Raw genomic sequence first — 13559 nt, forward strand, 5'->3', positions numbered from 1 at the left:
CTTTCCATGGCCCACGTGATCCCAGAGGAAGCTTCAAACTAACTGTGGCCTTGGGATACGCAAGCACTGCGCGCCAGCAGTTGGAGGAGGCCCAGGATCGGAATACCACGCGGGCCCACAGCTCAATGGCCGGCGCGCAAGGTAAGTGCAGGTCGGAGGCTTGCACCCGCGGGAAGCCTCCGACGCGAATTTCTGGGCCATTGTGAATAGCTTGGGTCCCAGTACCGATCCCTACGGTGCCCCACTAGTCACTGCCTGCCACTCAGAAAAGTCCTGTTTATTCCAACTCTTTGCTTCCTGTCTGCCAACCAGTTCTCTATCCAAATCAGTGCCTTACCCCCAATCCCATGTGCTTTAACTATGCATGCTAATCTCTTATGCGGGACCTTATCAAAAGCCTTCTGAAAGTCCAAATACACCACATCCACTGGTTCTCCCTTATCTATTCTACCAGTTACATCCTCAAAAAATTCCAGTAGATTAATCAAGCACAATTTACCTTTTGTAAATCCATGTTGACTTTGTCCGATCCTGTTTTCCAAGTGCTCTGCTATTACATCTTTTATAATGGACTCTAGCATTTTCCCCACTACCGATGTCAGGCTTACCGGTCTGTAATTCCTCGTTTTCTCTCCACCGCCTTTTTTAAATAGTGGGGTTACATTAGCTACCCTCCAATCCATGGGAACTGTGCCAGAGTCTATAGAATTTTGGAAGATGACCAGCAATGCATGACATGAATCTTGTCATTCATGTGAAAATGACTTATGTAATAATACTGGGCAGCCTGCTGGTGGTGCTGTCCAGGGAGAGTATAAATACTCGGGCATGGGCCCAGCTTGTGCAGGACATTCTTTAACAGGAACTGGTGAAGGACACAACTAGATCTCCATGTTGAAAAACAGGTGATTAAAGCCTTGTTTAATATTCAGACCAAGTGCCTAGTAGTTTTCTCACTTCAATGCATCTATTATTTCTAGGGCCACTTCCTTAAGTACCCTAGGATGCAGATTATCAGGCCCTGGAGATTCATCGGCCTTCAATCCCGTCAATTATCTGAACACCATTTCCCTACAAATGCTGATTTCATTCAGTTCCTCCTTCTCATTAGACCCTATGTTCCCCGACATCTCTGGGAGGTTATTTGTGTCCTCCTTTGTGAAGACAGAAACAAAGTATGTATTTACTTGGTCAGCCATTTCTTTGTTCTCCATTATAAATCCCCCTGATTCTGACTGCAAGGGACCTATGCTTGATTTCACCAATCTTTTTCTCTTCACATATCTATAGAAGCTTTTACAGTCAGTTTTTATGTTCCCTGCAAGCTTACTCTCATACTCTATATTCCCCCTCTTAATTAATCCTTTTGTCCTCCTTTGCTGAATCCTAAACTGCTCCCAATCCTCAGGTTTGCTGCTTTTTCTGGCCAATTTATATGTCCTCTCCTTGGCTCTTATGCTATGCCTAATTTCCCTTGTTAGCCACGGTTGCACCACCTTTTTTGTTTTCTTTTTATGCCAGACAGGGATGAACAAATTCTGCAGTTCATCCATGCGATCTTTATAAGTTTTCCATTGCCTATCCACCGTCAACCCATTAAGTAACGTTCCCCAATCAATCCTAGCCAACTCACGCATCATACCATCATAGTTTCCTTTATTTAAATTCAGGACCCTAGTCTCTGAGTCAACTACTTAACTCTCCATCTTAATGATGAATTCTATCATATTATGATTGCTCCTCCCCAAGGGACCTCGCACAACAAGATTGCTAATTAATCCTTTCTCATTACATAATACCCAGTCTAAGATGGCCTGATCTCTAGTTGGTTCCTTGACATATTGGTCCAGGAAACCATCCCGTATACACTCTAGGAATTCCTCCTCCACCGTATTGTTACTAATTTGGTTAGCCCAATCTATATGTAGATTAAAGTCACCCATGATAACTGCTGTGCCCTTATTGCACGCGTGTCTAATTTCCTTTTTAATGCCATCCCCAACCTTGGCATTACTGTTTGGGGGTCTGTGTACAACTCCCACTAACATTTTCTGCCCCTTGGTATTTTTCAGCTCTACCCATACAGATTCCACATCATCAGAGCTAATATCCTTCCTTACTATTGTGTTAATCTCCTCTTTAACCAGCAATGCTACCCCACCTCCTTTTCCTTTTTGCCTGTCCTTCCTGAAAATTGAATACCCCTGGATGTTGAATTCCCAGCCTTGGTCACCCTGGAGCCATGTCTCCGTAATCCCAATTATATCATATCTGTTTACATCTATTTGTGCAGCTAATTCATCCATCTTATTACGAATGCTCCTCGCATTAAGACACAAAGCCTTCAGGCTTTTTTTTTAGTACTCTTCGTCCTTTTAGAATTATTATTTACTGTGGCCATGTTTGATTTACACACTTTATTTCTCTGCCTTCCACTTTTGCTTTTCTTCTTCCTGTCTTTTGCTTCTATCCTTGCTTCCTTTCCTCTGTATCCCTGCACAGGTTCCCAACCCCCTGCCATTTTAGTTTAAACCCTTCCCAACCCTCCCCACCCTCCCCAACAGCACGAGCAAACACTCTCCCTAGGACATCGGTCCCAGACCTGCCCAGGTGCAAACCGTCCAGTTTGTACTGGTCTCACCTCCCCCAGAACCGGTTCCAATGTCCCAGGAATTTGAATCACTCCCACTTGCACCATTCCTCTAGCCACGTATTCATCTGAAATATCCTTCTGTTTCCACTCTGACTAGCACGTGGCACTGGTAGCAATCCTATTTTTTAATTTACCTCCTAACTCCCTATATTCAGCTTTTAGGACCTCATCCTATTTTTTACCTATATCATTGATATCTGTATGCACCACTGTAGTGTATGTACCCGTCTACCTTTAAGAGAACTATTGTATGTAACCGTTCACCTTTAAGAGAACTATTTTAGGGTGGCACTACTTTGTTTGGCTTCTGTATACTGTAATACCGACAGTGACCACACCAGTATATAAGTGTTGTGTCAGGATTTATTGGGCAGATTCGCCCAGACCTTCGAATAGTAAAGTCCTGTTTTAAGTTACTCTGGTAGTCTGTGTATTAATTAACTAAACAACCCACAGACTTTACAGTGGCGATGAGTCCGATCGTACCCTGCGGCAACAATACTTCCGAAGCAGTTAACGAGCGTCGAGAAGAGGCAACCGCCCTCGTCATTCTGCTGGGAGAAAACTCAAGTCTGCAGAGCTGGAAAGGAGGAAGAATTCAGAGACAAAGACTTCCATCAGCAACAGGCACTGACTGTCCCTTCTGCCACGGTGAGGAGTGAGCCGATCAGCACGAGAAGCAAGCCGGCCACGGTGACTGTGGGTAAGGGAAAAGTAAAAAGAATAACCGGAGGATAAGGGCGGTGCACTCGACCACAGTCGAGGGGGAAAGGAGCCGGACAGAAGTCGGGCCCAGAGGCGCTGAGACTGGGGCAGCGTGGAGCAAGGAAGCCGCGGTACAGACAGGCTGGGGGACGCAACGGCGTCGTGAGACAGCTAGACCGCGACCGGTGAAAAAGGCCGGGCAGCGACCGAAGCCACGAAGCGCTGCGACCGGGAACGTAGGCGCGGGAAGAGATAAACTCAGCCGCAGCCGGGGAGGGAAGCACCGGACTGCGAGAGGGCTGGGAGGCGCGATTGGGAGCCGAGCGAGCGGGAGAGGCAGAGCCGACCAAGGGAGACTGAGCGAGAGCCAGTCCAGCGGCTGAAACTGTTCTCCGTCAACGGGGTGTACCCAGCGCCGGTAGAGCCAAGCGAGCGGGAGAGAGACAGAGCCCGAGCAAGGGAGACTGAGCGAGAGCCAGTCCAGCGGCTGAAACTGTTCTCCGTCAACGGGGTGTACCCAGCGCCGGTAGAGCCGAGCGAGCGGGAGAGAGACAGAGCCCGAGCAAGGGGAACTGAGTGAGAGCCAGCCCAGCGGCTGAAACTGTTCGCCGTCAACGGGGTGTACCCAGCGCCGGTTGCCCTGCCGAGAAAAGGGAAAGCACAGAAGCCGGCGCGCAGGCTGTGAACCTGAAAGCCAGCGGCCGTCGCCCATGGGGAAAGTGTACCCCTCCCGCCAGGGAAGAAACGCGGGAAGCCGCCATTAGGCGGGGAAGAAGACAGAAGCGGGAAACCGCCATTGAAGTGGGCGGGGAGTGAAGATAAGCGCGGGAAACTGCCATTTTCGCGGGAACTGCCATCTTGGAAAAAAAAAGAAAAATTTTAAAGAAATAATTCGTGGTGTTTATCAGGAAGAGAGGAAGATGCCTAAGCGTGGTAACATCAACGATTTTAATTCCGAGGTAGAAGACTGGGCCACGTATGTGGAACGCATGGAGATCTATTGTGAGGCCAATAAAATAGAAGAAGATGACAAAGCTATAACCTTGCTAAACTCGATGGGCGCGAAGACATACGGGCTCTTGAAGCATCTACTATCACCAGCTAAACCGGCGGATCAGACTTTCGATGATATTGTGGCTGTTCTGAAGGATCACTTGAACCCCACACCGTTGATGTTGGCGGAACGATTCAAATTCTATGCGAGAACGCAACGGAAAGACGAAAGCAACGCGGAATACTTGGTCGAACTGCGTAGACTAGCGAAATACTGCCAGTTTGGAGGGAATCTGACAGAAGCATTGCGGGACAAGTTCGTGTGCGGATTGGCAAAGGAAGGAACGCAAAAGCGACTACTCGAAGAGAACGACCTTACACTTGACAGGGCTGTCCTTATTGCAGCATCGCACAAAGCCGCAGCGAAGGGAACTGCGGAAATGCAGCTAAAGACAGCGGCACTCAGTGTGGATCAAATTACCTCGACAACAACAAAATGCTATCGTTGTGGGAAGACAACACACGAGCAGAACCAATGCTGGTTTAAGAACCAGGAATGTAGGAAATGTGGCAAACTGGGTCACATAGCTAAGGTATGCCGGTCAGGGAAGAAGACCAACAACCAAAGGAAGCCATCACAGGAAAAGTACAACAAGGTACACAAGGTGGCTGAGAAGAGTTCAGACGAACAGAATTCGGACTCAGACCCAAACGGCCAGGAGCTGGGTAGTCTGAGAATTCACAATGTGAGTAAGAAAGCTGACCTACAAACTATCTGGGTCATGCTAAAAATAGCTGGAGTCCAAGTGAAAATGGAGTTGGACACTGGACCAGCTCTATCAGTCATAAATCGAAGGGATTACCACCGGCTATTCTCACATATACCCTAAAGAGATACCAAGTTCGTATTGCAGACATACACAGGGCATAAAGTATACCCCATGGGAAAGATAAGAGTCAAGGTGAGAGATAGGGGTAAAGAACACCCAAGAATGAACTTATACGTACTACCTGAGGGAGGACCACCACTTCTAGGACGGGAGTGGATCAAGAAAATAGACATGGTTCACCCTCCCCCTCCAGAATGCCCTGCAGCCGCTCCGAGGCATTCTTGACCCTTGCACCAGGGAGGCAACATACCATCCTGGAGTCTCATTTGCGGCCGCAGAAGTGCCTATCTATTCCCCTTACAATAGAATCCGCTATTAATATAGCTCTCCCGCTCTTTTCCCTCCTGTCCTTTGCAGCAGAACCACCCATGGTGCCGGGAAGTTGGCTACTGCTGCCTTCCCCCAATAAGCCATCTCCCCCAACAATATCCAAAGTGGTATATCTGTCTGAAAGGGGGATGGCCACAGGGGACCCCTGCACTACCTGCCTGCGCCTACTACTCTGCCTGGCGGTCACCCATTCCCTTCCTGCCTGTGCAGCCTTTACCTGCGGTGTGACCAACTCTCTAAACATACTATTCATGATGTCCTCAGCATAGCAAATGTTCCAGTATGTATCCATTCGCAGCTCAAGCACCGCAATGCAGTCTGCCATTAACTGTGGCTGGATGCACTTCCCACACACATGGTCGTCAGGGACACAGGAAGTGTCCCTGATTTCCCACATAGTGCAGGAGGAGCATGCCATGGGGCAAGCTGTGGTGCCATGACTTACCCTTTAATTAATTCAAATTAAATTAACTCAAATCAATACCACTAATTACACTACAATTAAATGATATACTCAAGGGCCCTTGTTTACTAGCACTTCCCGCTACACAACAGAGACCCTAGAAACTATAAACCACAAAAATTAAGTTTGGAATATTTAATATCTGCCAGATTCATCATGCAAATCCAATGTTACCAAGCTCTTTCAAGGGGTAGGGAAAGTTTGACAACTGGCTACTGGCTATTAGGCTAAGCATTTCAACCATGACTCCTGACCCTTCTGCACAACCCATGTACAAGGAGGCACAGACCTGGGCAACAGGCTACTCATTGTGCCAGACTCGACGGGCCAGAGCAGCACTTCAGGTGCTCGGACTGCAATGGAAACATAAACTGTGTAGGGTGTATGACAGCGACAGATCTGCTACTGCCAGTATTCTGCCCGACAGTAAAAGTTAAAATATAACTCTGAGAGGAACTTTTACCATAAAAAAGGGGTGGGTTAGGGGGCGTGGGGGGGAAGTTGTTAAAAATTGGAACCCTGACCTGAACCTGCCCTCTTCCAGTTTTAAAGGAGGTAGGACAGCGGGTGGTGGCGGGGGGAGGTGTGGGCAGCCAACCCGCTGCCAGGAGGCGGGACGTCAATTTAAATATTACAATGAGACAGGAAGCCTCTTCTTTAACCTCCATTTTATTTTTAACTGTAGTTGGTCGGGTTTTACACACTTCGGCAGTTAGAACAAGGCGAGGACTGCTGCATCCAGGATGTAAGTGACATTACACCTACCTCCTGGATCCAGAGTCCTTGCCTAACCCACCCCACCCCAACCCCCCCGTATTCAGAGACCACCCCACCAGGCATCCAATCGTCTTCCCGGACTCCCCACCCCCACCGATGATTCTCAGGTCGGCCACAATCCTCTGGTGGCCAGCCCCGATCATCCTTCGCACCCCCTCCCTCCTCCCGATGAGCATGAGGCCGGCCATGATCCTCTGGTGGCCGGCCACGATATTCCCTTGCTTCCCGCCCCCCGCCCCTGATGAGCATGAAGCCGGCCCGGATCTTCCCTTGCCTCCGGTCCCCCGCCCCCGATGAGCATGAGGCCAACCCTGATCTTCCCTTGCCTCCTGTCCCCTGCCCCCGATGAGCATGAGGCTGGCCCCGATCTTCCATGGCCTCCCCCCCCATCCCCGATGAGTATGAGGCCGGCCCCCGATCTTCCCTTGCCTCCCCCCACCCCCCCAAACTGATGAGCTTGAGGCCGGCCCCCTATCTTCTTTCTCCCCTGCCCCTCCTCCCGGTACCTAGATGGCCCCCCCACCCCCACAATCCTCTGGAGGCCAGCATCAGCCCTCAACCCCCACCAATCCCACCCTCCTCTGTGTGGCCTAGTGCCACAGGCCTCTCCATCTGGCTGGCTGTGGGTCAGAAACAGAGGCTTCAGATTCAAATCAGGCCCTGCTGTTAAAGTTGGCAGGGCCTCCATGTCATGAGAGCTGATAGGATAGATTGTTGCATGACTAAAGTGTCACGACAGCTTCTGGGGTGTTGGGCGTTTACACGCAGGATAGGTGGCTGACATTGCATACTTACTGCACCTTAATGGAATAGAAGCTGTAAAATTGTCATATGAGCTTTTGAGTGTCGCATGCATTTCATCAATTGCTCTTGCACAGTGGGAACCCTGCCAATTTCGAAAGCTAAATAGCTCCTTCTATCTCTTTGCTGCTCTGATTAAATTGGGAAGGATATGGATTTCTTTGCTCCCCTAAATGGAACATCAAGGACTTCCTTGATGCAGTGATGAGTTGCTGCCTGACGAATGTGGGAAAGGTCGCCAGATGCTGCCTGGAAGGATCCGGTGGCAAACGAATTCAAGGCAGTGATGACTTTGACTGGTACAGACAACACTATTCTCTTGGTGGAAGTGTGCTACTGGTTTTCAGCCAGCAGTTGGCATATCTCCCCAATAGCCTTCTGAGGCACTGACAGCTAGAAAAGTCTTCTTGATCTGTAAAGTTGGTGAGGGGATATCTGCATGTAGGGAACAAACAACTTCAGTGATGTCTTACTCTAAGATCTTCTAACCTAGCTTATTCCAGCAGTTTTGAGCTGGTAGGATTTACAGTCCCATGTTACTCCATTTACAGCACCAAAACCACCAGAAAACAGGAAGTATTTTACAGGACAATCCAGCCCAAGGAGTTATGAAGTGTAGTCACTGTTGTAATGTAGGAAACGCAACGCAGCACAGCCAGCTCCCACAAACAGCAATATGATAATGACCAAATGATCTGTTTTTGTTATGTTGATTGAGGGATAAATATTGGCCAGGACACCGGGGATAACTCCCCTGCTCTTCTTTGAAATAGTGCAATGGGATCTTTTACATCCACCTGAGAGAGTAGACAGGGCCTTGGTTTAACGTTTCATCTGAAAGACGGCACCTCCAACAGTGCAGCACTCCCTCAGCACTGCAATGGAGTGTCAAACTAGATTTTTGTGCTCAAATCACTGGTGTGGGACTTTGAACCCACAATCTTCTGACTCAGAGGCGAGAGTGCTACCCACTGAGCCACAGCTGACACATGATGTGACTATAGAGAGGAAGTGACTGTACTGCTTCAGATATTCAAACTAAATGTGGTGATGGACAGGTCGTACACTCTATGCACATCAGTCGGCAGCATATAGACTTGAGTCCATGGAGTTAGCTTTTGTACCGAAGAATGGTGGTGGTGAGAGACCACTTGAGACCTGGTGAGGATAAGGGCATCAAAAGTAGAGGCAAGGCAGTTGTGAAGCAGAATGACAGAGGTATAGACATTGTGATCTATCAGGGAGAGTGATTTTGGAAATAGAAAGAGCTGTTGTGATGGAGGTAGGTGGTTAGTCCAATGCTGGGAAGAAAGGATCGCAGGGTTAGGGGTGAGCAAATGTATGTGGAGGAGAAAAAAAGGTGAGGATTTGATTGGAAAGTATCCTGTCAAGCAAAATGATCTAGTTGAGACCTTTCAAGCGACAAAGCCGTGCGTGAAAAGAAAGTCGAGAGGATGGCCATGTGTGCAGGTTCTAATGAAGCTCAACATAAGCTCGAGGAACAGCACCTCATCTTTCGATTAGGCCCTTTACAGCCTTCTGGTCTCAACATCGAGTTCAACAATTTCAGACCATAACCTCTGCCCCTAGTTTTTCAGATGGCAGCTGTTGATGATTCTGCTATACCCATTTACACCTCTTTCAGACCCAACTTTTATTTCTTTACTTGTCCCATTACCATCTCCTTTTGCCTCGCACCATCATCCCTTTTGTCATTTAGGGGGTGATTTTAACTCAGGTGTGGGATGGTGTCGTGTTATCCGAATTTCGTGTTTCCCACACGAATCTAAATGGATGTGGGAGATTGATGCAATTTTAACTCAATTGGCCAATTGATTTCCAACGTGTGGGAAGCCTTTGCAAATGGGTTTTTCATGACTGAAAGTCCCCTCTGATGATGTCATCATTGCTGCTGCATTTAAGGTCCACAGCAAGCCTTGCTTCTTCTGGAGACTGCCAAGCTTCTTGACTGTGCAGTGTGAGGGAGCTGCAGCAAATATGACAAGCGGGAGGGCCAGATCAGCTCCTCACTTTGACGAGGTGGCACTGCAGGCATTAGTGGATGGGGCTAAGGCCAACAGGGAGGTGCTCTTCCCTTCATCAGGGAAAGTGAGTATGAATTTCCCATCACCCTCAATCTGATCCCCATTGCCTTTCCTCACCAGCACTCAGCTTTAGCAATCTCTTCCTCCACATCCCACTTGACACTGACATCCATGCACCCTTACCCATTCCCTCTCTCTCTATGCTCACATTCACATCACTATTCGACCATGCAGCCCTCACACTCCCTATCACTCTGATGCTTTGAACACAACTGACAACACACAGGGAGGACCCTTGGTCTTGCAACCTCACTCCATCTTTGTCTCCTTCAAAGTATCTATGCTATGCATCTCTATACTCATTCCTTCATTCTCACTCAACCTCTACTTGTCTCCCTCATTGCAGGAAAAGAGAGCTCACAACAAAAGAGAGCGAGCCAGGACATGAGGAGGGACAGCCTCAATAGCCCACCTGACCCCCTGGGAGGAGGCCGTCCTGGAAATCATGGGAATAGAGTATGATTCGCGCGTGGGGGACGGACAGACGGGTGTAACACAGCAAGCTGGTGACAGAAAAGTTTCCCATCTCTCTCTTTGACATTGCATGAGTCGCTGATAATGATTGTGAAGCTGTAACAGATGGACTTATGAGCATCTGCCAAAAACTATGTGCATGTAGCCTTTGCATCACATCTCTTTACTCCCCCACAGGACCATCACAAGCATCCGTCCCCCCTAGCCAGGAAGAAGAGGCTGAGCAGCCAGACTCCTCAGAGGAAGCTGCAACCTCTGAGGGCGCAGCGTCAGCAGAATTCAGCGCACCCAGCACCAGCGCAGACACTCACACCTCGGTGGGACTTTCAGGACATAGAGTAGTGTTGTCACCTGGTGTATCACAGCTCACAGGTGAGCATCAGCAGATTGTGGAGACAGGGACAGCAGTGGAGAGTCCTAGTCGGAGGGCGCAGGACTCTGCCAGCTCGGCTCAGCAGCATGTTGACCCTCTGCCTCTGGGTCCATCCATAAGATCAGAGGTGATGGAACTCCAGGCACAGATGCAGGAGTCTCTGGCAGGTTTTGTCTCTAGGGTCGCTCCAAGTGTGGAGCGAATGGAGGAGTCCATAACGAATATGAGCAGAGCCTTTGTGGAGTCATTGGCGCATGAACACATCACCACGGAAAGGATGGCTACATCCGTGGAAAGTATTGTTACCTCCATGGTAAGGCTGGCTACCATAGAGGAGAGGATGGCTACGGTCATGGAGGAGCTTAGTCGCCAGGGTATGGAAAACATGGTCATTGTTCAGAATAGAATGACATCTCTTGAGGAGCGATGGGCATCTATTGAACAGAGAAACCAGACCTTCATGGAAGTCCTTCTGAGTAGGACTGCCATTGCAGCTACGGGTCCCCATGGTCCCCCTGATGTGCAGCAAGGCACTCTCCAGCCACTTCCAGACGCTGGCCCCTTCTGGCCTGTGCAGAGTTAGGTGGGTGAGCAGCAGCCTGGCGCTCCTGCTGCTGCTGCTGCTGATGCTGCTGTTGTTCCTGGTTCTGCTGCTGCCGCGGCTGGTGCTCGAGCTCCTCTAATGCCCAGATGGGAAGGAAATAAATGGCTCCCATGCTTCTGGTATATGCCTCTGTTGAGGAAGCGCTGAGGGAAGGTGGCGAGAGGTGTTTCCCAGGAGGCCACACTGGAGATGGGTGTGAGGCTCCAACCTTCCACAGGTGTGGTTAAGCCTTCTAAAAGTTGCCCCAGACCTGAGACCACTAAGTCCTGCCACCTGCAAATCATGGCTGATCAAATCTCCTCTTTAATGGTTGACCTGCAGTTGATAGTCAGCAATCCAATAGTGCTCCCACCAGGTTTCACATTTGTGTTTCCCACCAGGCGTGTTTCATGTGGGAAAAGGGTTAAATTTGCAAGGGCCTTTCAAAATTGGATTATAGAGGCCATTTAGTGGTTGTTAAGGGCCTTAATGACCAGTCCCGCCTGTTGGATGCGGGATGGAGTCGGGACAATCAGACACGACTGAGTTAAAATTGCTCAGAGTCGGGAACCAGGCCGGGGGTGGCGGGGGCCCGCCCGCCAGTTTTTGCGATTTTAACTCCCCGCACACCTCCAAGCCCGCCTCCACGGCTCAATGAAAATCGAGCCCTTAATCTCTCCTGCCTTCCACCCTATCACAGACCTTCCCTTTTGTTTTTTCCTCCCCTCCCCCCTCTCCCTGCCTCTGCACCTGCTTAAAACCTGTTCCATCTCCAGCTTTTTCCAGTTCTGACGAAAGGCCATCGACCTGAAACGTTAACTCTGTTTCTCTCTCCACAGATGCTGCCTGACCGGCTGAGTATTTCCAGCATTTTCTGTTTTTATTTCAGATTTCCAGCATCCGCAGTATTTAGCTTTTGTAACTTATTTGTGCACATATTTCCTAGTAAAACAACGGCCCAATGCCACTCTTACGCCGTAGTTACATCGAAAGGTTCCAGGCAATTCTGGACCTCTCTCACCAGCTTATTGATATCTGCTTCTCCATCAAAGTTAGTCCAGCAAGGAAAATATGAGCCACAGTCTGCTGGGGCCATAAAGTTCCCCAATTTACATTATCCTTATTGCCTCCAAGTTCAGGAAATAGAAAAGGCTTTTACCTGGAAAGTGAGATGGAGTATTTTTTAATGATGCCTTCAAGGACTGACTCCAGTTACTCCCATTTGCTTACTTGACCTTCAGAAAGACTTTGCTTAAGAATAATGAAATGCAGTTGTCAAGAACAAACAGCACTGCTCTTTGCACAGGAATCTACTATAGTTCTATTGAACAATCCATCTTCATTTCCAGGGTTATTCATAGAGTGGAAGCTTCAGGGTATTCTAGTTCTGAAACTCCAAAAACATGATGCCATTCAGCATGATTTACATCATCCTGTTTAACTTTTTATTTTATTATTTTTTTTCTTTCCTTCATTTAAAGTTACTGACCAGGTCTGAAATCTAATCATTGTAACATTTGGGGATCTCTACCATAAACATCGGCTCCCGGTCCGGCAACGCCTCCATTTTAAAATTCTCATCCTTGTTTTCAAATCCCTCCATGGCCTCGCCCCTCCCTACCTCTATAATATCATCCAGCCCTACAACTACCCCGCCCCCGAGATCTCTGCGCTCCTCCAATTCTGGGCTCTTGAGCATCCCCGATTTTCATTACTCCACCATTGGCGGCCGAGCCTTCAGCTGCCGAGGCCCCTAAGCTGTGGAATTCCCTCCCTAAACCCCTCTGCCTCTCTACCTTCCTCTCCTCCTTTAAGACACTCCTTAAAACTTACCTCGCCTGTCCTAATATCTCTTTCGTGGCTCAGTGTTAAATTTTGTTTGATAACGCTCCTGTGAAGCACCCTGGGATGTTTTACTACGTTAAAGGCGCTATATAAATGCTGCTTGTTGTTGTTGTTATGAGGAGCTCATGGACTTCTTTGTCTCTAAGATTGAGACCATCCGTTCAGCTGCCTCTGCTACTTCCCTTCCTTCCCCTAGCCCACTGGGCCTCACTTCCTCTAAGGTTCCCCCCTGCCCTAGCCCTGAACTCACATATTTCTCCAGTTTCTCTCTGATCTCCCCTCATGACCTCTCTGCGCTCATCTTGTCTATGAGACCCACCTCCTTCTCCCGTGACCCTATTCCCACTAAACTGCTGACCACCCAACTTCCTTTTCTGGCTCCCATGTTAGCTGATATTGTTAATGGTTCCCTCTCCTCAGGTACTGTGCCCCTCTCCCACAAATCTGCCGTCATCACCCCTCTACTCAAAAAACAAACCTTGATCTCTCCGTCCTTGCAAACTACCGCCCCATCTCCAACCTCCCTTTCCTCTCCAAAGTCCTTGAAGGTGTTGTTGCCTCCCAAAT

Source organism: Somniosus microcephalus, chromosome 1 (genome assembly GCF_052327205.1).
Source record: "Somniosus microcephalus isolate GS21.2 chromosome 1, FLI_Smic_1.0, whole genome shotgun sequence".
Taxonomy (NCBI): Eukaryota; Metazoa; Chordata; class Chondrichthyes; order Squaliformes; family Somniosidae; genus Somniosus; species Somniosus microcephalus.